Source organism: Pristis pectinata, chromosome 1 (genome assembly GCF_009764475.1).
Source record: "Pristis pectinata isolate sPriPec2 chromosome 1, sPriPec2.1.pri, whole genome shotgun sequence".
Classification (NCBI taxonomy): Eukaryota; Metazoa; Chordata; class Chondrichthyes; order Rhinopristiformes; family Pristidae; genus Pristis; species Pristis pectinata.
The window spans coordinates 69,874,412-69,899,602 of NC_067405.1; the positions used below are offsets into that span (position 1 = coordinate 69,874,412).

The 25,191-nt window shown below is 41.1% G+C and overlaps 1 protein-coding gene across 1 annotated transcript in view; it reads left to right on the plus strand.

The window, feature by feature from the left end:
• Positions 1-4,951: 4,951 nt before the first annotated feature.
• Positions 4,952-25,191, plus strand: part of LOC127571283 (integrin beta-2-like) — a 51,768-nt gene continuing 31,528 nt past the window's right edge. The window contains exon 1 of the mRNA XM_052017547.1: positions 4,952-5,160. The gene's annotated coding sequence lies outside the window, so the exon portion shown is untranslated. The remainder of the gene's footprint in view (positions 5,161-25,191) is intronic.

The window sequence follows — 25,191 nt, forward strand, 5'->3', positions numbered from 1 at the left end:
GCTGTAAACAAAAAATACAATCAAAACTTTTTCTTCCTCTTCTTCTTAATCTTCTTTTGAGGCAATGCCTCAACGATGACTTACTTCACAGTGTGGTTTTGTGGATCCTGAGATAGCTGATGAGACCAGTGTAGGAACCTGTGGACAATAATGTTGATAGGTGTCAGCCACTTGGTAGGGCCGTGTTAAACATGTAAATAAAACAGGCAATCAGCATAAGAAAACATCATGCTTACGAAAATTGCCATTCGGGAAAGCACAGGCTAACACCTCCACTTAAAAGAGGGGCTTGAATCTACAGACACAAGAAAGACTGCAGATGCTAGAAATCTAGAGTAACACACAAAAACTGCTGGAGGAACTCAGCAGGTCAGGCAGCATCTATGAAGAACATGAGAACATAAGAACAATACTAATAGGAGCAGGAGTAGGCCATCTGGCCCATCGAGCCTGCTCTGCCATTCAATAAGATCATGGTTGATCTGGCCGTGGACTCAAATCCACCTACCTGCCTTTTCCCCATAACCCTTAATACCTCTACTATGCAAAAATCTACCTAACTGTGTCTTAAATATATTTAATGAGGTAGCCTCTACTGCTTCCCTGGTCAGAGAATTCCACAGATTCACTACTCTCTGGGAAAAGCAGTTTCTCCTCATCTCCATCCTAAAACTATTCCCCCAAATCTTGAGGCTATGTTCCCTAGTTCTACTCTCACCTACCAGTAGAAACAACCTTCCTGCATCTACCTTATCTATGCCTTTCATAACTTTATAAGATCCCCTCTCATTCTTCTAATTTCCAGTGAGTATATTCCCAGGTGACTCAATCTCTCCTCGTAGGCTAACCCCCTCATCTCCAGAATCAACCTGGTAAACCGCTTCTGCACCACCTCCAAAGCTAGTGTATCTTTCCTCAAGTAAGGAGACCAGAACTGCACGCAGTACTCCAGGTGCGGCCTCACCAGTACCCTGTACAGCTGCAGCATAACCTCCCTGCTCTTAAATTCAGTCCCTCGAGCAATGAAGGCCAACATTCCATTTGCTTTCTTGATAACCTGTTGCACCTGAAAACCAAGCTTTTGCCATTCATGCACAAGCACTCCCATGTCCCTCTGCACAACAGCATGCTGCAATCTTTCACCATTTAAATAATAATCTGATCTTCTATTTTTCCTTCCAAAATGGATGACCTCACATTTACCAACATTGTACTCCACCCGCCAGACCATTGCCCACTCACTTAACCTATCTATATCTCGCTGCAGACTCTCCACATCCTCTGCACGATTTGCTTTTCCACTCAACTTAGTGTCATCAGCAAACTTAGCTGTGCTACACCCTGTCCCCTCTTTCAAATCGTAAATGTATATCATGAACAGTTGCAGGCCCAGCACCAACCCTACTCTACTCCCTATACACTCATGACTGTGTGGCCAGATTCTGCTCCATCTACAAGTTTGAAGATGATACCACCATTGTAGGCCGTATCTCAAACAGCGATGATTTGGAGTACAGGAAGGAGATAGAGAACTTAGTGGAATGGTGTCATGACAACAACCTTGCCCTCAATGTCAACAAAACAAAAGAGCTGGTCATTGACTTCAGGAAAGGGGGTGGTGTACATGCACCTGTCTACATCAACAGTGCTGAGGTCGAGAGGGTTGAGAGCTTCAGGTTCCTGGGAGTGAACATCACCAACAGCATGTCCTGGTCAAATCATGTAGATGCCATAGCCAAGAAAGGTCACCAGTGCCTCTACTTCCTCAGGAGGCTACGGAAATTCGGTTTGTCCCCTTTGACACTCACCAACTTTTATCAATGCACCATAGAAAGCATGCTATCTGGATGTATCATGGCTTGGTATGGTAACTGCTCTGCCCAGGACCGCAAGAAACTGCAGAGAATTGTGGACATAGCCCAGCGCATCACGGACACTAGCCTCCACTCCTTGGACTCTGTCTTTACCTCTTGCTGTCTTGGTGAAGCAGCCAGCATAATCCAAGACCCCACCCACCCGAGACATTCTCTCTTCTCTCCTCTTCCATCAGGTAGAAGATACAGGAACCTGAGGGCAAGTACCAGCAGACTTAAGGACAGCTTCTACCCCACTATGATAAGACTATTGAACGGTTCCCTTATACGATGAGATGGACTCTGACCTCACGATCTACCTTGTTGTGACCTTGCACCTTATTGCACTGCACTTTCTCTGTAGCTGTGACACTTTACTCTGTACTGTTATTGTTTTTACCTGTACTACATCAATGCACTTTGTACTAACTCAATGTAACTGCACTGTGTAATGAATTGACCTGTACAATCGGTATGCAAGACAAGTTTTTCACTGTAGCTCGGTACAAGTGACAATAATAAACCAATACCAATACCAATACCCTGCGGCACTCAGCTCACCACTGATTGCCAACCAGAGAAATACCCATTTATCCTACACTCTGCCTTCTATTGGTTAACCAATCCTCTATCCATGCTAATACATTACCCCCAACTCCATGCATCCTTATCTAATGGATGTCTTTTATGTGGCTCCTTATTGAACACCTTCTGGAAATCTAAGTATACAACATCCACCTGTTCCCCTCAATCCACAGTGCTCATTATATCCTCCAAGAACTCCAGTAAGTTTGTCAAACAGGACCTGCCCTTCCTGAATCCATGCTGTGTCTGCCTGATAGAACCACTTTTATCCAGATGTCTCATTATTTCTTCCTTAGTGATAGTTTCAAACATTTTTCCAACTACAGATGTTAAGCTAACTGGCCTATAGTTACCTGACATTTGCCTACATCTGTTTTTAAACAGTGGTGTGACATTCACTGTCTTCCAATCCACTGAGATCTGCCCAGAGTCCAGAGAATTTTGATAAGTTATCACAAATGCCTCTCCTATAACTTCCACCATTTCTTTCAGTACCTGGGATGCATCCCATTAGGACCAGGGGACTTGTCTACCTTTAGGCCCACTAGTTTGCTCATCATTACCTCTTTAGTGACAGCAATTGTATCGAGGTCCTCACCTCTCATTGCATCCATAACATCTCTCTTTGGCATGTTAGACATGTCCTCCACCGTGAAGACTGACACAAAATGGTCGTTCAAGGCCTCAGCCATTTCCACATTACCCAATATTAATTCTCCTTCTCATCTTCCAAGGGGTCTACGTTCACTTTAGCCATTCTTTTCTGCTGTATATAATCATAAAAATTTTTACTATCTGTTTTTATATTTTGTGCTAATTTACTTTAGTAATCTATCTTCCCTTTCTTTATTGCTTGCTTAGTGGTTCTTTGTTACTTTTTAAAGTTTTCCCAATCTTCCAGTTTGCCAGTACTCTTGGCGACTTTGTATGCAGTAGCTTTTAGCTTAATGCCTTCTTTTATTTAGAACATAGAACATTACAGCACAGTACAGGCCCTTCGGCCCACAATGTTGTGCAACATTTTATCCTGCTCTAATATCTATCTGACCCTTTCCTCCCACATAGCCCCCTATTTTTCTATCATTCATGTGTCTATCTAAGAGTCTCTTAAATGTCCCTAATGTATCTGCCCCCACAACCTCTGCAGGCAGTGCATTCCATGCACCCACCACTCTCTGTGTAAAAAACTTACCCCTTATGCCTTCCTCCAATCACCTTAAAATTATGCCCCCTCGTGTTAGCCATTGTCACCCTGGGAAAAAGTCTCTGACTGTCCACTCGATCTATGCCTCTTATCATCTTGTACACCTCTATCAAGTCACCTCTCATCCTCCTTCTCTCCAAAGAGAAAAGCCCTAGCTCACTCAACCTATCCTCATAAGACATGCCCTCCAATCCAGGTTATCCAGTTCCTTAGTTATCCAAGGTTGGTTTTCCCCACCCTTACTGTCCTTGCTTTTAACTGGAATATACTTTTGTTGAGCACCATGAAAAATCTCTTTGAAAGTCTTCCACTGCCCCTCAACTGTCACATCATATAGCCTGTGCTCCCGGTCTACGCCAGCCAACTCCTCCCTCATCCCCTTGTAGTCTCCCTTGCTTAGGCATAATACACTAGTTTTAGATTGAACTATTGCACCCTCCATTTGTATGAGAAATTCAATCATACTGGGATCACTCTTTCCAAGAGGATCCCTAACTACAAGATTGTTAATTTTACATGTCTCATTGCACAGGACCAGATCTAAGATAGCATTTTCCCTTGTAGGTTCACTGACATGCTGTTCAAGAAAGCTATCATGGATGCCTTCTATGAAGTCCTCCTCAAGACTACCTCGATCAACTTGTTTCGTCCAATCTATGTGGAAGTTAAAGTTCCCCATGACAAGTGCCATTCCATTCTTACATGCACCAAATATTTCTTGGTTTATCGCCTCTGCCACTGCAATGTTATTATTTGGTGGCCTATAGACAACTCCCACCAGTGACATTTTCCCTTTATTAATCCTAATCTCTACCCAGATGGACTCAACATTCTGCTCCCTAAATCTTATATCGTCTCTCACTATTGCCCTGATTTCATCCTTAATTAAGAGCGCTACCCCACCTCCCTTATCTTCCTGTCTATCCTTCTGTATTACCTGATACCCTTGGATATTTAATTCTCACTCATCTCCACCCTGCAACCACGTTTCTGTGATGGCCACTAGATCATACCCCTTTGTACTGATTGGTGCCACAAGTTCACTGACTTTGTTTCGAATACTACAGGCATTCAGATAAAGTGCCCTTACACTCACTGTCCTTTTAGAATCTAATAATCTTTTGTGTACTTTGCATTTTACTTTTCTATACTCCACTCATTTTTTTCTTCTCTAACTTTTGCTCCGGTCTCTGCTTTGCTTCCCTCTGTCTTTCTGCATGAACTCCCATCCCCCAGCATCTATGAAGGGAAATGAACAGTTGATGTTTCGGACCGTTGACCGCTCATTTCCCTCCACGGATGCTGCCTGACCTGCTGAGTTCCTCCAGCGTTTTTTGGGCGCTGCTCGAACTTACAGGTTGCTTTCGTTCAGAAGCGCACCGCCACTTCCGCCTGTGTTCTTTAAAACCTACTCCCCTTCCAGATACAGGGTAGTGGGAAGTTCAAAGAGGAATCAACATTAACGAGAACTGCGGATCGCCGCGAAACTGAGGCGAGAGCATAGCGGATTTGAGTTCGGTAAGTAACCTTACTGAATTAAGTAACCAAGTGAGTCTACCCTTGTCACTGAATGTTCGTGCTTGTACCGGAGCTTCTGGTTACTTTTTTCATGATTATAATTTCTTTATAAAATATACACAGGAAGTACAATTGGTGATCGTCTACCTCAGCCCCTCGCTGCAAACTCTGGGTTAGGGGTGGGGTGGTTTGGGGCTTCCAAGCTCCCTCTCACTTCACTGTTGTGGAGATTCCGAGGCAGCTCCTGTCAGCCGAAACCTTCTCGCCTGTGTTGAAGCCTTGCACTATCTTCGACCACTTGCTCAAACCCCACCGTCAGTGGCAAACTCTCTGCATGCCAGGGCTTCGTAGTTTGGTACCTGACAACTCATAATCTAACGTAGGTTGGTACAATTCTTTATTTAGAAAAAAAAACGTGTTTGCAACTGATTTTATTGCAATCCTGACCTCGATTTCTCTGTTGCTGAGAGCCCCAACGTAGTGCGAGCGCTCGCTCTTATCTCGACCGTTCCAGTATCTGGAGTGGCACACTCTCTGAGGGCCGTGCCGACCAGGGGTTCATTACCCGAACATGCTCCCTGTACTCACCTCAATTTTTCAAACCGTAACGTTCACCCCTGCGGTTTCGACATCTCTTCGCTCTTCTCCTAAACTCTTGATTTCCCCTCTCTTCTCCTTAAAATCCCCTTTCTTTGAACAATTTTTTCGTTTTCTGTACTAGTATTTCTTTACGTGACTCAGTGTCAGGTTTGATTGCGGTCCTCTGAGGCACCTTATAATATCTCGGCCACAGCGGGACATTCGGTTCATTCTGTTTTATGCACGGTGTAAATGCAAGCATGCTTTGCCAAGCAATGTCTGTATTGTAATGGTTTCACAAGTGTTCTTAGGAATCTTAAAGGGAATATTCTTTGGACAACGTGGAGACAACTGACTTCACTGGATATAAACGCCACCTTTAAGTTTATACTTCACTATTTAAGTTATACTTTAAGTTATACTTCATTATTTTAACGTTACCAAAATTATATTTCTTCAAAACGAAAGAAAATCTACAAAGTAACTGCTCTCAACCTGGTGGTTCATAGCTTCAGGTTCATAGAGCATCAACTTCTATCTTTGTGAGCATTTTATCACATATATCACATCACACCATCACACGTGGTCAGTTCCAGCTTGGAGCTCGATCATGTGCTGCTATCTCAAAGCCATATCCATATCAACCCGTTTGTGTTGCTTTTTCACTGAAATATCTCACAAAGGAAGATAAGCATTGAGCCAAGGAGGGGGAGCTGAGGACGGGGTGACTGAAAGCTTGGTGAAAGTTATGGGTTTTTAAGGCAGGTCTTGAGAGTAGAGGGAGGCCTAGAGAATAGGTTAAATTGTGTGTGTGTGTGTGTGTGTGTGTGTGTCGGGGGGGGGGGGGGTGGTGGTGGTGGTGGTTTAGAGACAGGAAACAGCAGATGTTGTGCAAGAACTACCTGCACAAAGCAGCAGGCAAGTTGAACACTGGGACAGATGTCAAAAGGTCATAGAGTTGTACAGCACAGAAATGGGGTCTTCTGCCCAGCAAAATCCTTGGCAACCTTTTTGTCCATCTGCACTACTCCCATTTGCCTACATTGGGACCATGTCCTTCTCTACCTTGCCTATTTAAGTGTCTGTCTAAATGTCAGTTAAATGTAGCAATAGTGTATGACTCCACCCCCTTCCCCTCTGGCAGTGCCTTCTAGATATCAACCACTCTCTGTGTAAAAAAAACAGCTTTTCCTGCAGATCCACTTAATGCTCCTTCCTCTCACCTTAAGCCTCTTGTTTTTGATACCCCTACCATGGGGAAAAAGATTCTGACCACCTACCCTGTCTATGCCTCTCATAATCTTGTATACTTCTCTCAGGTTATCCCTCAGCCTCCTTCACTCCAAGGAAAACAAGTCCAGCCTTTCCAATCTCTCCCGTTAACTGAAGTCCTCAATGTTCATTTTATTTGTGTACAAGTAGAAAATGATATTTTTGGATGATGTCACCACAGTGCAGCTTGTGGATAAGAAACTGGGCAAGACTATGGATGCATCCTTACAGGACCCAGTAGCCGACAGAAGAAGAGGTAGTTAATTTTAGTGTCATGGCTTCAGCAGGATGGTGGTGCAGAAATAAGGATGTGAAACTTCACACTTCTGGACAGTGGAAGAGTGCCATTTGTCAATTGTGTTTGACTGTTGAAGGTGATATACAGGTCAAGGAAGAAAAATGCATGATGATCATGGCCCACAATCATATCTAGGGGTATGTCAGTGTTTTGGGAAATGCAAAATGAGAGCAGTAGTCCATGAGGCATCCAACTACTTTGGGTGTTCTACTTTTGGAATAAGACTAAACCCAAACCTTTTCTTAGAATAGTGAGTCATTGAGTCACTGTTGCAAGGCCAAGGCACAAACTTAAATGGAAATGTATATTACTTAAGAATTATTGAAATTAACATGAGAAATAGTGGAATAATTTAATTTGTTTTGTACTTTTCAGGCACTGAGTCATTATTTTAATATGTTAATTGCACTCTAAACAGACTTGCACAGCACAGAGCCTTTCACAATTTAAGAATATCCCAGAGAACTTTACCAACAGTTAAAAAGTAGTTACTATTGTAAAGTCGGAAATATGGCAGCAAATTTGAGTGAGGCTGGGTACCGAAAAACAGCAATGTGATATTAACCAGGTAATCTGTTTTCATGATATTAGTTTAAGGAATAAATACTGAATATTGCAGATATTTCCCCTGCTCTTCTTTAAAATAGTATCACACTCACCCAAGGGACCAAAGGAGACCTCAGATTATCATCTCAGCTGAAAGAGAGTACCTTCAGTAGGTTAAAGGGACTACTGTAATCATAATTCCAGAATGTCCAAATAAATGGATTTTTGCCAAGAATCCATATAACAGTGTCAAAAGGATTGTGCAGAAGATCACTGTCGTATTTGGAAATACATGCTGTGTGGGACACTGTTAAAATTAGCTGTGGGGAGGTATCCCTGAGGGCGCCTGTGTAAATGGCAGATTTAGGAACTTGCATGATCTTGTTGAGCATTGCCAGCCAGGAGTTTGATTTGCTCAGAAATAGTAAACTTCTAAGATTTGACCTCATTGATAGATTTTTCTTAGAAGGTTGCTATTTGAATGAGTAATAACATGAATGTGATAATGAGGCTACAATCATACAACAGACTTCACAATCTTATAAGAGTATCTGAGGTGAGTATCTGCAGTTCATTAGAACATGTTAAAGTGTCCCCCAGCCAATTGAATTGTGAACACACAACAAGCAATTTGCAAACAGCAAGTTGATACCAACAGTCAGATAAACAACTCATCATTGCCTCTTTAGGGAGTGCAGCAGAATATAGGAACATAAGAACTAGAAGCAGAGGTAAGCCACTTGACCCCTTTACCCTGCTCTGCAATGCAATATAATATTATGGCTGATCTTTTACCTCAGTGCAGCTTTTCTGCATCAAACCCACATCTCTTGATTCCCTTAATATCTAAAAATCTATCAACCTCTGTTTTGAATATACTCAGCCACTGAACCTCTACAGTCCTCTTGGGAAATGAATTACAAAGATTTGCTACACATGGTGCAAAAATTTGTTTTCATCTCAGTCCTGATTGGCTGAACCCTTCTTTGTTACATGTGATCCCTGTTTCTAGATTCTCCAGCGAGGAAAATATTGTTCATGCTTCTACCCAGTGAAGCTGCATAAGAATTTAATATGTTTTCATGTGACTACCTCTCATTCTTCTAAGTTCCATTTCATAGGATAATCCCCTCCACTGCAAGAATCAAGCTGGTGATTTTTTTGTTGTGCCTACTCTGTTGCAGGTATATTGTGTCTTGGTTAGGGAGATAAGACCTGTACATATTATTCTGGCTGTGGTTTCAATAGTGCTCTTTATAACTTCAGTAAGATTTGTACCCGTATTCTCTTGCCTTCCTAATTGGTTGCTGAATGTTGTGTTTCAGTGCTTCATGTGCAAGGACAACCAGATCCCTGTGAGAACCTTTCCCTTTCAACCTCTTGGCGTTTAAGAAAATGTTCTGTTTTTTCTATATTTTCTGAGTAAATTGATAAAAGTCAGCAAAGCATGTTGCAGCTGCATAAAACTTTGCTTAGACCACATTTGGAGTATTGTGTGCAGTTCTGCTCTCTATATTATTGGAAGGATGTGGAGGCTTTGGAGAAGGTGCAGAAGAGGTTCACCACAATGTTGCCTGGACTAGAGAGTTTTAGCTATGAGGAGAGGTTGGACAAACTCGGGTTGTTTTCTCTGGAACATTGGAGGGCGAGGGTGGGTGGTGGGGGGAAGGAAGTGGGGACAGGGAGTGCCTGATAGAGGTGTATAAAATTATGAGAGACATAGATAGGGTAGGTAGTCAGAGTCTTTTTCCCTATGAGGAAATGCCAAATACCAGAGGGCATAGCTTTAAGGCACAAATGGGAAAGTTTAAAGGACATTTACGAGGGAATTTTTTTTTTTACTCAGAGTGTGGTATGTGTCTGGAACACAATGTCTGGGGAAGTGAAGGAAGGAATTAGAATAGGAATGTTTAAGAGGCATTTGGACAGAAACATGGCAGGGGATGGAGGGTTATGGCTCATGTGCAGGCAGATAGAAGTACTTTAAATTGGCATTACGGTTGGCACACACATCATGGCTGAAGGACCTGTTCCCGTACTGTACTGTTCTACGTTCTATAGCTCACTTTTATACATTATATTCCATCTGCCGTACCCTTGCCAGTTGAAGTGCCTGACTAAGTTTCCCTGAAACATATCTGCATTTTCCTTATAACTCACCAGAGGATGAGCTTTCACATTAACTTCAGGAGCTGTGTATAAAAAATACTCATTCTGAACTCCTGCTAAATGCATGGAAATGCTTCCATCTGCACAACTGCTTTTAACCTTCCCTGAGCGACTGAGTTAAAAATACTGTGGCTTGCATCATTTCTGCCTGAGTGTAATTCAACATAATTTGTCAGGATGTGTGCACTGTTGCTTAATATGGAATTTTTTTTTAACTTTTCACCTGCTAGTTTTACTTTTGATTGGCAAGAGCTTTGTGCAAAGTGTGGGCAGACGCACATAAAACTGATCTTCTATTTTTCAGAGGTTCCTACAAAAATAGGAGGTTGATGGGAACTGAGACCAAACAAACAGAATGAGGGCTAAATTAAGAGATCTGGAGGGGGTTAAAGAACAAACAAAAGGAAGACATATTTATAAAGAACCCCCATGACCTTTTGACTTTGCAGAGCAATTTACATGAAGTTCTGTTGAAGTGCAGGAAATGTTCAAAACAGAAATATGCTCAGACCAGATAATCTTTCTTAGCAATGATGAAAAGATAAATATTGACCAGGACACTTGGGAGAACTACACTGTGATGAACAAAATCATTCCATTTAATTTTTGATGAAAAGATAGAGGGGTCCTTAGTTTAAGAAGGTGTGGACTCCAGCACCTTCAGACTCAGACATCATCACAGATGACGTCGTATCATATTAATATAAAGGCTGATGAAAAGACTCAGAAGCAAAGTAATTTAAATGGGGGGGGTGGGAGGGTGGGAAACAGGCAAGTTATGGAATGCATTATGTAATTTGGGAGAAAGTTTTAAGTACATTTTGTGTTAATGAAGGTACATGCAGTTTGGGGATCTTCCACTGACTGGTCACTTGCCTTTGGAACATATCAATGTGGGCTGTCTTCCGGGGGAGTGGGGGGGGGGGGGGTGGCGTCTGAATCCCAATAAGTGAGAGGGGTCCAGTGTGGTGCTGAGGCTACCAGCTAGCTGCTACTTTCCACCTGCGATGCTCCAATTCAGCTGAGCCCTGGTGGTTAAAATTAGCTGGCTATCTCAATGAAGATATCTTCCTGGCATTGCCATCTACTTTTTCCGGGAGTTAAACCAGCCTTTGAAAGATCCTTTAATGCTGACAGATGTTCTAGGTTGTTGTTGCAGTGCATCCTGGTTTATTGGTTCCTTCTTTTGAATAAGATGTTGAACTCCAGTCTGGCTTCCTGAATGGATGTAAAAATGACCAATGGATCAGGAATAGACCAATCCGACCCCCAAGCCTATTCTGCCATTCAACTGGATCCTGGTCGATTTGCTTCTTAATTCCATTTACTACTTTGATTTCACAACCTTTTTTGCCTGATGCTACTGCAGGAGGAATAGTGAATTTTTTATGGTAATGATCACATTTTATCATTCAACTTGAATCATCAAAAACAGATCCATGCAATGTTGTTTTGGATATATTTACTGATGAAACAGCAATATCTACATTTCAGAACTAAATCATTGGCCGGGTAGCACTTGTTAACTTTCCAACTGATCTTTGAAAATTGCTGGATGAATCCAAGCTTGTTTTACTTCATACTGTGGTCTACTAACATTCTCTCTTCCTTAGCTGCCAAAAATTTTGTTAAGGTTCCTCTATGCACAATGACCTCTCTGGTAACTTATACAAGTGATGATCTGTTATCCTAGACTGTGAATGATGCGTTTAACCATTTATAGTATCATTTGTTAAACTTGATATTCACTTTGATATTTGCACATACAAATATTCCAGCAGGTATCAATGGGTCATGTTAGTTCTACTTAATATTTTTCTCTTCAGATTAGGGGTTCTTAGTCCAATTGTACCACCAATATTGCTGCTCCAACTGGGATCAGGTATCTCATTAAATACTTCAAGCTTGCTCTGTTATATATGTTTCAATTCCACACTTGTATGGTACAATTGTCCACAGAGCTTTCAAAGGAACCATATAATTTTGAACATGAAGCCACAGTACAGGTAACTAAATTTTGAAAGATGTATTTTATTGTTTATACTTTTGATTGCCTTAATATATAACAATGATGTTATTGTTCCAGTAAATGGATGTGATAGGGTACTTTGGAGTGGTATATCTCAGAATGTTCGACTAAATATTCATAATGGGCCCTTCTAATTGTTTGCCTGAGATGGTTACAAAAGTAGATCTAGAACCCACTCAGTCAGTGTAACTCTTCCCCAGCTCTAAGTCAGAGGGATTTGTTTGCATCCTCTGGAGTTTCCCCAGTAATTATTGTTTAAATTAATAATTGGAAGGGGAAGAAGAACTCAGTAAAATTACAATTGCTAGGGGAGTGGCACTGAGCAAATTATTGAAGCTGTGGGCTGACAAGTCTCTGAGTCCTGATGAATTACATCCCAAAGTCTAAAAAGAAGTGGCTGGTGAGATAATTGATGAATTAGATTGGATCCATTAGAATAGAAAACAGTAAATGTAGCTTATTTCCTCTGAAAGGGAGGGAGACAGAAAACCAGTTTTAGGAAAATATGAGAAAATATTATTAAAAACAAAATAACAGGGCACTGAGAAAAAAAATCACAGTAATCAGGCAAAGTCAACATGATACTGTGAAAGGGAAACATGTTTGATCAACTGGAGTTGTTTGAAGAAGTAATATGTGCTATGGATAAAGGGAAATTGGATTTGCTTAGATTTCCAGAAAGCATTTGATAAGAGGTCACACCAAATGTTATTGCAAAAAATTAAAATCTCATGATCTAGTGGTGACATATTGGTTGGGGTAGAAAACTGGCTAAGAGGAAACAGAGAATCGCCATAAATAGGTCTTTATATGGTTGGCAAGATGTAATGAGTGCTGTTGCTTCAACTCTTTACAATTCATGTAAATGACTCAGATGAAAACACTGAAGGAATGATTGCTAAGCTTGCTGATGTCACAAAGATAGGTCAAAAGTAAGTTGTGAAGAGGACATAATGAGGCAACACAGGGATACAGATAGTGAGTGGGAAAAGAGTTTGCAAATTAAGTATCATGTGGTAAAATGTGAAGTTGTCCATTTTGGTATGAAAAAAAAACTTTTCTCCCGTTTCACTGCCTAAATGGTGAAAGATGGCAGAGCCCTGAGATGCCAAAGGGTCCGGGTGTTCTAATGCATGACTTGCAAAAGGTGAGTATTCAGGTTCATCAGGTACCAGGTTCAGCAGGTACCATAAGGAAAGCCAACTGAATGTAATTGTTTATTACTAAAGGAGCTTAATACAAAAGGAGGGAGATTATGCTTTAATAATATGGACAATGCTGAGACTATACTTGTGTACGAAATTGGTCTCCTTATTTAAAGAAGGATGTTCATGTTTTATGAGTATTGATTGGGTATGAGCCCCTGGCCTCCCTGACATAATCTGCGCATGAACTCCTACATATCAACCCTCTAGATTTCCATCACCTGAACCAAGCCCTTAACCCTGCCTTCTCTTAAATAAAATTGCAAATTTCTGTGGCTGCTAAACTAAGTTAACTGCCAGATGCAGTTTCTGACCTACTGGAATCCCATCATCAACAGTGTAACACAGGTGATCTTCCTTCATATGTATAGCGAGTATGGATGTTTGTGTTCATTATGATAACATTATCTCGCCAGTCCTTGCCCCAGTTCAAGTGGTAATCAAGGTTTCCTAAGGAATTTCAGCCATCAAACAAATACTCTCTTTAGTATTGACAAGTATCCAGTGAAATGTTAACAGACTGCCTCTCCACAATTTCCATGCTATTTATTTTATGTGAATCAATAAAATAAACATCAAACTCAGCCTTAACATCTGAATTGCATTTTGGAAATTCCGTTAGTTTCACCATGTCATGGACAGAGTGACTCAGAAAGTGATACCTACACCACAAAATGCCTGCCATAATTGATAACACATTAAACTGTGGTCTTTATCCTGTGAAAATCTGCTGTGCTATGTGTGTGTAGAAATTAAAGTTGTTAATACATTTCTGATTACCATGAATGTGGTCTACAAAAGACATTGTTCTTTACATTTTATTGCAATTATTGTCTATTTTAACATAATACATAATTTGTTCAAATGTAATATTTCTCTGTAAAATAGTCCTTTATATTTCATACACCACAGAATAATCCCAAATTTGAAACTTAAAGGAAAAAACTGTTTCTTGAACAACAAATGTCCATCAGAATGGTGTCTTTTAGGCTTTAATGTCAACTCTATATATCTATAAGCACATCTCTGTCTGTATGTCTCCCTGTTTCAATGTGTATGTCGATAGATTGCAGACTCTTTGATCTCAGTAAGACAGGAGGTATCTGTGAACTCTTGCAATTGTCTGACAGTGAACAAAATGTCTGGTTTAGGTTAACCAATCAATAGTTTGGAATCCCGCTTGCTCCAGCTCTCACTGTTCAGGATCATGTTTTTGTGTGCAGCAATATTCTGGGAGCTTGTCTGGAAGGAACCCATAATCTGGTGGCTGCAGCAGTCATGAGAGTTCAAGGAACCTAAAAGTTCATCTGGATTATTTTTAGAGTGTTAAAATGGCATTGCATGGCCCATTTATGCTTTTTTTTGAAAAAGCTCTAAAATGTTTGTGAAATTCAATAGCATTGTTGGGCTTCTTTGTGTTTTGCTATATTGGTTGAAAAACAGATGGGGTTATTGAGAAGCTCCAATTGAATTTCTCCACTAATTTGTATTAAAGCTAAGAGGTCATGAGATAATCCTTAATGACCCAAATGAACAACATCGCTAGCATTCTTCAGTTGTTGAAGATTATTCACCAAGGCTGTATCAGTAATCCCAGAGGTCAGGGAGTATGCTCCTATGTTTACCAGGAAGGATTACATCACCCATTTTTCCAGGGCTGTTGGTTACCGTGACATAAACCGTCCAGTAGTACAGCCAGGTATTCCTGGCAGGAAGTTACTGGGAAAGTGACTGCAGCCTATGAATGCCTGCACCTTGGGGAAGCTTGCAATGGCAGCAGGTGCCCATGGGTGTTCTGCCTGCTCCTGTGGGCTGATGAGAAGTGATGAGATCTGGTCATCACACACAGAGGGGCAATGATCTCCTTACTGCAGCTGTAAGCAGCAATCTGTAATATGTGGTATTTACCGGTAGTTATGGTCTAGAATGAGCCTGAGGCTGGGAGGTTGAGTGAACCTGATGTTCAATTAGAGAGCAATGCAGGCTTGTAGGTCACTTGAAGTTTCTTGAGGTCCCAGATGTGAGTGAGGACTACCTGGTGGAATGGTAGCCTGAGCAGACATTGCTCATCCAAGAAGTGCAGATTAGAACAACACCTGGATGGATAAGGTGTTGAGTACTGATCCCATGTACACCTGCTCTGATGTAGTTCCTGTGCGTCCCTGCAGCAGCTGGGAAGCATCTTTTGCATGTCCCTATCATCCATAAAGAGGAGTATCAGGTTTAGGCAAGTGGATATTGGAAGGCAAATTTGGTGGCAAAGAAGTGTTTGAAAATGTGAGGAAGAGTCAGTCCTCAGTGTAAGCAGCATGCAGAGTGAGCTGTAAGTGTACAGTGTGCTGTACAGCAGTCTGACTGTGACCCTGGCTGCAGTGTGAGCAGTGGGCAGAGTGAGCTATGAGTGTGTAGCATGCTGTACAACAGTCTATGATTCCAGGTGTAACATGAACTTCGTGTAGAGTAACCTGTCAGTATGTAGCATGCTGTACAGCAGTCAATGACTTCAGCTGTGGTGCGAGCAGCATGCAGAATGTGAGCATGTAGTGTGCTGTACATCAGTCTGACTGTGACTCCAGGTGTAATGTAATTGGCCCTCTGTGTTGGTAAAAGCTGGTCTTCTGTGAACGATGGCAACTCATCAATATTCAGACCAATTTGGTTGGAAAGTTCACCAATGAATGTTGTTTCTTGCACTACTGTTGACATAATTAGTGTGTATTTAATGGTGGAAAAACAATAATAGTGCACAAGAAAATATGAATATACAATGTTAACTTATGATGTTAAGGCCCCCTGTAATATGTGCCAAGTTGTTTTACTCAGTGTCAATACTACTTTTAACTTTGCAGTGTTGTTTCTTCTGGATTTCTGGGCCGTGCTATGTTTGCCACTCTTCCAACAGCAAGGATCTGTTTAGTAACTCTTAAGATTCACATTGTGGAATTGCAATTTCACATAAGACAGACTTACTTTTGCAATAAACATGGTTGTATTTTCAAGCAACAAGAGATGGAGATAAAGGTTTCAGTAATTTGTTACTTGTTGACATCAGTAGATCTTCTAACTCAAATGTTTTCCTGCTATCTACTCATATGCCTTTCTTCCTTTAATAACTATAAAACTATGCCTCTCTGTTTTGAATACAATCAATGACTGAACCTTCACGGCCTCTTGAGGAGGGAATTCCAAAGATTTAGTTGTTTAGTCTTCAAGGCAGTGAGCACCGGGAGTATGGTTCACTTTGGCACTAAGTCCATTTTTGTTCTTGCTTGGGATCTACATGTTCTATCCAACAAGATTCATTTAATAATCTTAAGGAAAGAAAAAACAGGGCTTGCATTTATATAGCATGATCCACAACCTCAGGATGCCTAAGAGTGCTTCATAATCAATTGTATTTTTAAAGTGTAGGCGCTGTTATAATACAGGATACCAAAAGTCAATTTGTGCAGAGCAAGAGCCTGCAAACAGAAATGAAGTTAAGAACCATTTTTTTTGTGATGCTGGTGGATGGATAAGTTACTGCATTAAGAGCAGGAGGAACTGTTTTTTTAGATAATGCACAGACTTACAAGGCCTTGGTTAATAGCACCTCTGACAGTGCAATTCTCCCTCTGAACTGAGCTGAGGAGTCAGTCTCCAAACTGGGGATTGAACTAAAACCATCCCAAATAAAAGGAAGGAAGGTACTTCTGGGCCACGTTGACATGATAAACCTGACTGTGTTTTCCTTCGGCCAAAGTCAAAGATGTGCAGCCCAATTGTAGTGCACCTTCCGCTGCCTAACTCAGATCAGCCAATAGTGTCCAGAACAGGAAATGAATTTAGGATATGCACTGCTCTATAGGACACTGAGCACACACAAGGCCATTAGCAATCCTGTGGAGACTCTTTTTGAATGGAACTATCACTGGCAGTACACATTTGTAGCAAGGCTTGAGCAGGTAAAACATTTTCCTTCATGCGATTTACAAGGGCTGCTTTGGTCAAAGAAATGCAGTTAGATCCTTTTGACATTATAGGCCTGCCTCATAGAATTCTGAAAAGTTAGCTTGTTCAAGTCACAGCACAGTCCTATGATTCTTGCTGAATGACAATTCTTCTATTCCTGTCTTCAGTTCATATAGCTATGTCTGAACATGTCATTGATTTGTCAATAAAGGTGGAGTGCTCATTGTAACTTATAATTTGTGGCATTTCCAAATACCAGCTCTATATGCACCATGCCATGAATCCGTACTATTTTGTCTGGTGATTATATTTTGAACATTCACATTTATTGTTCAACATGTAGAATTCTTGTGTGGACATACAGGGAAGTGACTGGGTTTGCAATAACTTTAACAAAAAGGGAAACAGCTGACCCTTCAGGAAGCTATGGGTCATGTTCTACTACCTTAAACGTGATGTAATACTTTTTTGTTTTTAATCAATAGCTGAACAATTTTTTTTAAAATCAGATCAGAACATAGGAAATTAAATAAAATGGCAGGAAATGGTGGGCCAAAGAGCCTGGTTTTGTGCTTCAAGATTCAATGACTATGAAAATACCAGATTTGATCTGACTTCCTTTACAGGAAATGTTTTTGCTCATTTGCTTTCTGACGATGAAGAGTTTTTTGCTTGATAAATGTTACAAGGAGTTCTGTCGGTTTGACTGCCCTTGGTTTTTCTTAATCAAGCTGTTGCACTCATGCAGAACACTCCATTCTGCTCTCATGTGCCCAGATGCTGTTGAATTAGGAAGTCATGGGTTTAATCTTGTCTTGAAAAGAAGTTGAATCATTCCCCTGAAACAGAGCCATAGGAGACTGCAGAAATTGTATCTCTTCACAAGAATGCAAAAGATCAAAACGACATTGGATAGAGCTGTACAAAGTTATGAAGAGCTTTAATATGATAAATAGGGAAAATTCATTTTCTTCGTGGGCAGTATGTGAACAAAATAAGGACATATCCTTAAGGTCAGTGGCAGCAGAGAGGGGAGGTGGACCTACCAGTGAGAACACAGGAAACAACAGCTGGCACATTAACTTATCGGGAGGCAAGGTAGTAGCAGTGAGGGGAGAAGGACCTATCTGTGAGAGAGCATCACCCCACGGAGACCAGCAGCAGCGATGGAGGTGACTGCATAATTCGGAAAGTAATGCGTGACAGGAGAGCCAGCTGATTGGTAAGTAGAACCAGGTTAGGATTTCCACTGCTTTCATAGTTTATTAATTTATGATAAAGACAGGATGATTAGTAGTGTGATTGGTATTCATCAATGAAAAGGGGTACCTTAGAACTTTATTGAAAGTGCCACAGATTGGACCAGCTTGAGTGCCCGGTTTTGAAGCTTGAGCACTGGCTGCATCCACAAGGCTGGGTTAAGTGGATAGCATATTTTTAGAGGTGATCTCCCCACAACTTAAGGAAATGCAGTTTGAGAGTGAATGGGAAACCTCCAGGCAGAGGAAGGGAAACAGGTAGGTAGTCAGGAAAGGTTCAGACTGAATTTCAGAGTGTGAGTCAACCGTGAGGGGAATGGATAGGCACTTCGGTAGACATGAATCCAGGATGGTGTGTTGCCTCCTTGGTGCTAGGTCAAAGGTATTGCTGAGCATTCAAAATTGGGAGGATAAACAGTCAGAAGTCATTGTTCACATTAGTCCAAATGAAATAGGTACAATGAGGGATGATGCCCTGAAAATTGAATTTCAGGAGCTAGGTAGAAAATTAAAAAGTTCTAAGATTGCAATCTCTGGATTGTTTCTGGTGCCATTTATTAGCAAGTATAGGAATTGGAAGATGGATTAGATAAATGCAAGTCTGAAATGATGGTGCTTTTTCAAGAAAGGCAGCAGAGAAAAGACAAGTAGTTAAAGACCTGTGAGTCTAACATCAGTGATTGGGATATCATTGGAAATAGTTCTGAGGGACAGGATTAATCTACACTTGGAGAGGCAGGGGTTGATTGGTGATAGTCAGAATGGCTTTATTAATGGCTAATTTATCAAGGAGGTGACATAGTAATACGGTTGATGTACTGTATGTGGACTTCAGTAAGGCCCTTTAAAAGTCCTAAAGGGAAACTTGTCCAAGATGTAACAACCCATAGTATCCAAATTGAATCCAAATTTGGCTTGGTGATATAAGGTAGAGAGTGATGGTGGAGGTTGTTTATACCAATGGAAGCCTGAGACTAGTGGTGTATCGCAGAGATTGGTGCTGGAACCTTTACTGTTTGGTATATACATTAACAATATGGGATGAATGCTGGAGGATTGATTGGTAATTTTGCAGATGACAGGAAAGTTGCTGGTTTTGTTGATGGTGAGAAGGAATGTCTATGGCTACAGAAGAGATTGATGAGTTGGTAAGATGGGCAGAGAAGCAGCAAATGGAATTTAATCCTCAAAAATGTGAGATGTTTGATTTTGGGAGGACTAATACAGCTCGGATACACATAATGAAAGGTGGGACCCCTGGAAATTCTGAAGAACAGAGGGATCTTGGTATATGTGTCCAAGGATCCCTGAAGGCAGCAGCAGAGGTCTATAGGGTGATGAAGAAGGCATTTGGGATACTTGCCTTCATTAACTGGGACAGAGCTTAAGAACAGGCAGGTTGTGATACAACTATATAAAACAATGGTTAGGTCACAGCTGGAATACAGAGTGTAATTTTGATTGTTGCACTATAGAAAAAATGTAGAGGAGATTCACCAGATGTTGCCAAGGATGGAGTGTTGCAACAAAAGAAAGACTGGATAGGCTGGGGGTTTTTTGAGCGTTGAAGGCTGAAGGGTTATCTGAAGGGTTTTGTATATCTGATTAAAGTATACAAAATTATGCACCGCAGTTATAGGGTAGATAATAAGAAATTTTTCCCGATAACACAAATGTCTATAACCAGAGGGCTTAGGTTAAAGTAAAGGGGAGAGGTTAAGAGGAGATTGAGGAAGGAACTTTTCACCAGAAGATATTTGAAATCTGGATCCCACTGCATGAAGGGGTGGTGGAGGTCAGTATACTCACTGCATTTAAGAAGTATCTAGACAAGCACTTGAGATACCATAGCATAGAAGACTATGGGCTGAGAGCTGGGAAATGAACTTAGGTATGATGGGCATAGATAGGTATGATGGGCAGCATGAATGCAGTGAGCTGAAGGGCTTGTTTCTGTGCTGTATGACGCCATGACTATATCAGTATTAGATTAAGGTACAGTTTGTTTTAAGGAAATGGTTGTTTGGTTTTGAAGTGCCCTACCAGCAAGTACATTTTGAAAAGTAGGGTAAAAGGCAAAGAAAATAAGAAGACATTCATTGCAATGCTGATGCTGTACAATGTAATGATCCCATAAAGGGAAATATACCTTCTTACACAGTACAAACTCTGGTCATTGCTGTGGTTAACTTGGATAGTCCTGGCTGATTTATTGATTGATAATGAACAACGAATGTGTGATCTTTTGCTGCATTGCAAATGACTTGTACAATTTTAAGTGAAAACAGGAAACCGGCATTTAGCAACAAGCTGAGCCAAACATTAACACTTGATCACACCCTTTTAAGTTTGGACAACCGTGTTAGTTTTGCATGCATATATATGGTCAATAAGAAGCTATAAGACGTAAGACTCTAATATTTGATGATCAGTGGGCAGTTTATAAAGGAAAGGACTAACCCTTTTCTGACCTTGTGTGTGAAACCCCAAGGAGCTTTATGGAAAATAAAATGCATTTAAAACAAGTGGGGAGAATCAGCATGGTTTCTTCTGCTGTTTGCTGTCCTTTGGCAAGTGTGTGTGTGTGTGTGTGTGGGTGTCTGTGTGAGAGAGAGAGGGACATCAACTGACAGATCAAAATTGGTCAGAGATATTTCCCCATTCTTCTTTGAACCAGTGTCTTCAGATATATTATATCCACCTGAGACGGGACCTCGGTTGTCATGGGATGGTGTCACCAGGCTAGCTGAAGACTCCTGATCATTCTGAAGGACAGTGGTTTTTGTCATTCATTGGCTGCCAGTTTGTCATTGATGGACACAACAGAAGACAACCTATCTATATGCTAAAGAAAATTAATTGGTTAGGAAGCTGGGTTGCGATGTACTTCAAAGTAGGAGAATGCACCCAAGGCCACAGGACCTTCTGTTGAAGTTGCATTGGGTGATGGGGAACTGGTTGTGAGAATGGTGCGGTATCTATGAGAGGAAAGAGTGTTCTCAATGTATATTAAGACTGCTGGACTGGCACTGCCCTCGGTGCTGGTTCAATTTGCACTCTAGTTCTGTTGGCCCTGCTGTTCAGTGAATTTATCTCTTGAGAGTAGGTTCCATTACATAGTAATATTGGAGATATATTTTAGAACAGCATATTGCTGGGACAGCCTGAAATGCGACATTACCATTCAGTGACAACATTAAATCTAGAAACTATCACATATATTCACTGCTTAGTAAATAACAACAGAAACAAATAACCAGATTATAACATGTAGCCACAGTATTGTATTTAACACACAATTTTGCACAAATAATATTTCTTTTCAGGAGTGCATATATTTTGACAAGAAGTATCACTGATGCAGTGGAGGAGAGGTAGGAAGGGATAGTAGGAGCTTGGGCTCTGTCGCTACCATGGATTTTGGCACCTCTGAATGCAACGAAAGACTTACTTGTGGTTGTGCTGCACAACATGATTAGTTGCAACAGAGGTACTGAGATCTGGGAAATGGGAAAGTGCTTGTTTGGTCATTCAGTATCTCCTGGTCAGTAGAGGGTGGAATCAGTTCAGAGTATCCACTGCTATTTTCTATCTAAATTGAAATAGTTGTTCTGTGAATGTTGGTGCTGAGACGATATGATGGCTGCACAGGACCTAGGAGAAGTGGGTTCTGCAACGTTAATCCGGATGTGGGTTTTGGGACTACTGAGCCCGGAAATTCATCAGTTCCCCATGCTATTTCAGCAATGGATTTGTGAGAGGATGGTATTTCCTTTATGTCTAACATGAGGAAGTAGCAAGCAGAAAGGATAAAATATAGCTTCCCCTCTCTGAGAAATCTTGCAGTTACCCAAAATACAAAATCCTAATCTTTGTATTTTACACAAATCCAGAAAATTGATTTGGCAGCTGTCAATTTCTCTAGATGCAGTTTACTTACAAAGCAGTGAATACGTGTGATAGTTCCTAGATTTAATGTGGCCACTGAATGGTAATGTCACATTACAGGCTGTCCCAGGAATACTGTATTCTAAAATGTATCTCCAATATTACTATGCAATTGAACCTAGTCTCAAGAGATAAATTCATTGAACAGCAGGGCCAACAGAACTAGAGTGAAAATTGAAGCAGCACTGAGGGCAGTGAAAGACAATTCACTATTTTGCAACTGTTCCCCATAGAAATTACTGCCAGGACAATCTTATTTATTTACACTCAGAAAGGCTCATTGTCAAGTTAGATTGGGGGATTCTATTCTTGAGCATAGGAGGCAAATAATGTTGACAAAAAGTTGATAAGGGAATCTATTTTCAGAGATCGTTGAGGTTCTCAGCATTTTTATTTTGTCATGCCAGAGGAACGATTGGTTCTCCATTCTTGCCACAAACCATGCATGTTTTGTGGAGGTTCAATACTTGGTGGTTCATTCTGGTATTCAAATGATCTACTCAGGAGCCTGACTGGTGTCTTGAGATTTGGCAGATATTCACAGAGATTCCTATTTGACATCTGAAGACTTTGTGTCCTGGCCCTGTCAAAACGTTCACTGAATAACAATGTTATTGTTTGATGTGGAGATCGCAACAATAGTTTGGTATCAACATTACGACTGAGAGGACATATTCATTCTCTCTCAGGTAAAGACGATAGTGACCATATTTTATAGTGGCTGATAATATGTTTCTTTAAAAGGAAATATCCAAACAAGTACTTGCAGCTTACAATTCCAAGTGGAAGCATTTGAACATTTCAACAGAAGAAGGAAAAAGGAAAAAAATGTATTTGAGGCTATTTAGGATGCAATTATTTCTTGTTGAATTTGACAAGATTCTCAGCTGTTTTTGGCTAAAAAGCTGTGGAAACTTGAAAGATATTTTGTTTATATTACATCATTATTTCTGCCTACTTGGATGGTTCAAGTAGTTTATACTGACTATAAGACATTGTGAATTGGCAGTACAATGGTTTCTTAATGGACACCAAGAGAATTGAACTCTGCTGAGGAGTAGGGAGGACTGCCAGCTCAATGAAGGGGTGGGAGGAATTTTCATTCTTCTGAGAGAACTGATAGTCTTTCTGTTCTCAGAAATGCAGCAGATAAGGAAACTGTACTGCTCGATTGCCAAACAGACCTGCTGTAATGAAAGTAGACCACAGCACAGAACCTGCACAGACTTCCAGCTGTGAGCAAGGCAATGATTCTGTGCTTTCTGCAAAACAATTTGCATAGTCTTTTCCATGTATATCTAGAAGGAAGGTACTGGGCTTCAGACAATTGACTGCAATACTGCCATCCCTCAGGCCACTTAAATTGAGCCTACTACCTTTATGAATTGAAAGGGCTATCCTGCTCTCAGTGTATATTTGACCTGCAATGTACCATGCTACTCAGTTATCCTCAAGCTTTTATATTTCAGCAATCTTCTATTCCCAATTCAGGATCCTGCACAGGGTCAGGCCTTGGTTCCTTGTGGAGAAGGACTTACCCTTGGGCATTTAGCTCACAACACTTCTCAGGACCCATACTTGTTGCCTGAACTGTCCTACGCTCCATAGTTCTCATGAGCTGGCTAATGAAATCTTCAAATAAGAATGCCTCTGCCCAGATTTGTCTGGTGGCTTCTAGCAGTACAGCCTTGAACCAGAGTATTCTTGAATTGTGAGTGTTACAGGCAAGGCCAACAGTTATTGTCCATTCTTAATCGCCTCTCAGAAGGTGGTAGTGAATCACCTCTCAAACTGCTGCAAGCTTTGTGGTCGAAGAATTCTAATTGTGTTGACCACTACTTCAAGGAAACAAAATGGTGCATGACTTGGAGGGAACTTTGCATGTGGTTTGAAAATTGCGGTGTTTATTTGACTTTCCAGGTGGCAGAAAGTGTGAGGTGGAGCTTTCCAAGTAGGCTTGGTAATTGCTGTAGCCAATTACCAAGTGGAGTGGTAGTGGAGCAAGTGAAAGTTTGAGTAGAATAAATACATGAGAGGGAGGTGCCAATTAAACTGGCTGCTTTGTCCTGGAGAGTCTAGAGTGGTGCTCAGTGAGATAAATGGATGATAACTGTGGATGGTAGAAAGGCATTGGCGAGTTGAGGGCAAGATGCCTGGCTGCTGAGCTGATATTGTCATCAGACTTTTATGTGGCTGCTTCAGTTAGGTTTCTGGTCAGTGGTCTCCCCCCAGAAACCAATATTCCTAGCTGACAATGATTGGAAATGCTTCAGCCTTTTGTTTTTCACTGCGCTGATTTCTTCCATCATATTGTGCTCTGGCATCTATCAGGTTGGCCCACTGGCTTAGGTTAATGATAGAGTGGGAACATGGTAGACCAGAAGGATACAAATTGTATAGAAGCCAATTATTCAGCTACTAATTGCTCCCAGTGCATTGCCCATGGTATCTAGTGTTGAAGCTTTGTGTTCAGATAGTTCATCTCTCTTTCTCAAGGTATGTCTATCATTGGGACAGGACTTCAGCAGTGCAGCAACACCAAAATCTGGTATGTTGGCTGTGAGGATGACCATGCCAGGCTGTTGCTTGATGTGTCTGTGAGATGACACTCAATTTTTGGCATGTCACCACATATTAGTGAGGAGGAGTTCATAGGGTTGACTTTGCTGGTCGAGGGTTGATGCTAGAGTTCCTTCCTCTTTCGTTCTTATTGAGCTCTGTCATGGTGGTTTGGTGCAACTGAGAGACTTGCGAGGCCATTTCAGAAGGCTGCTC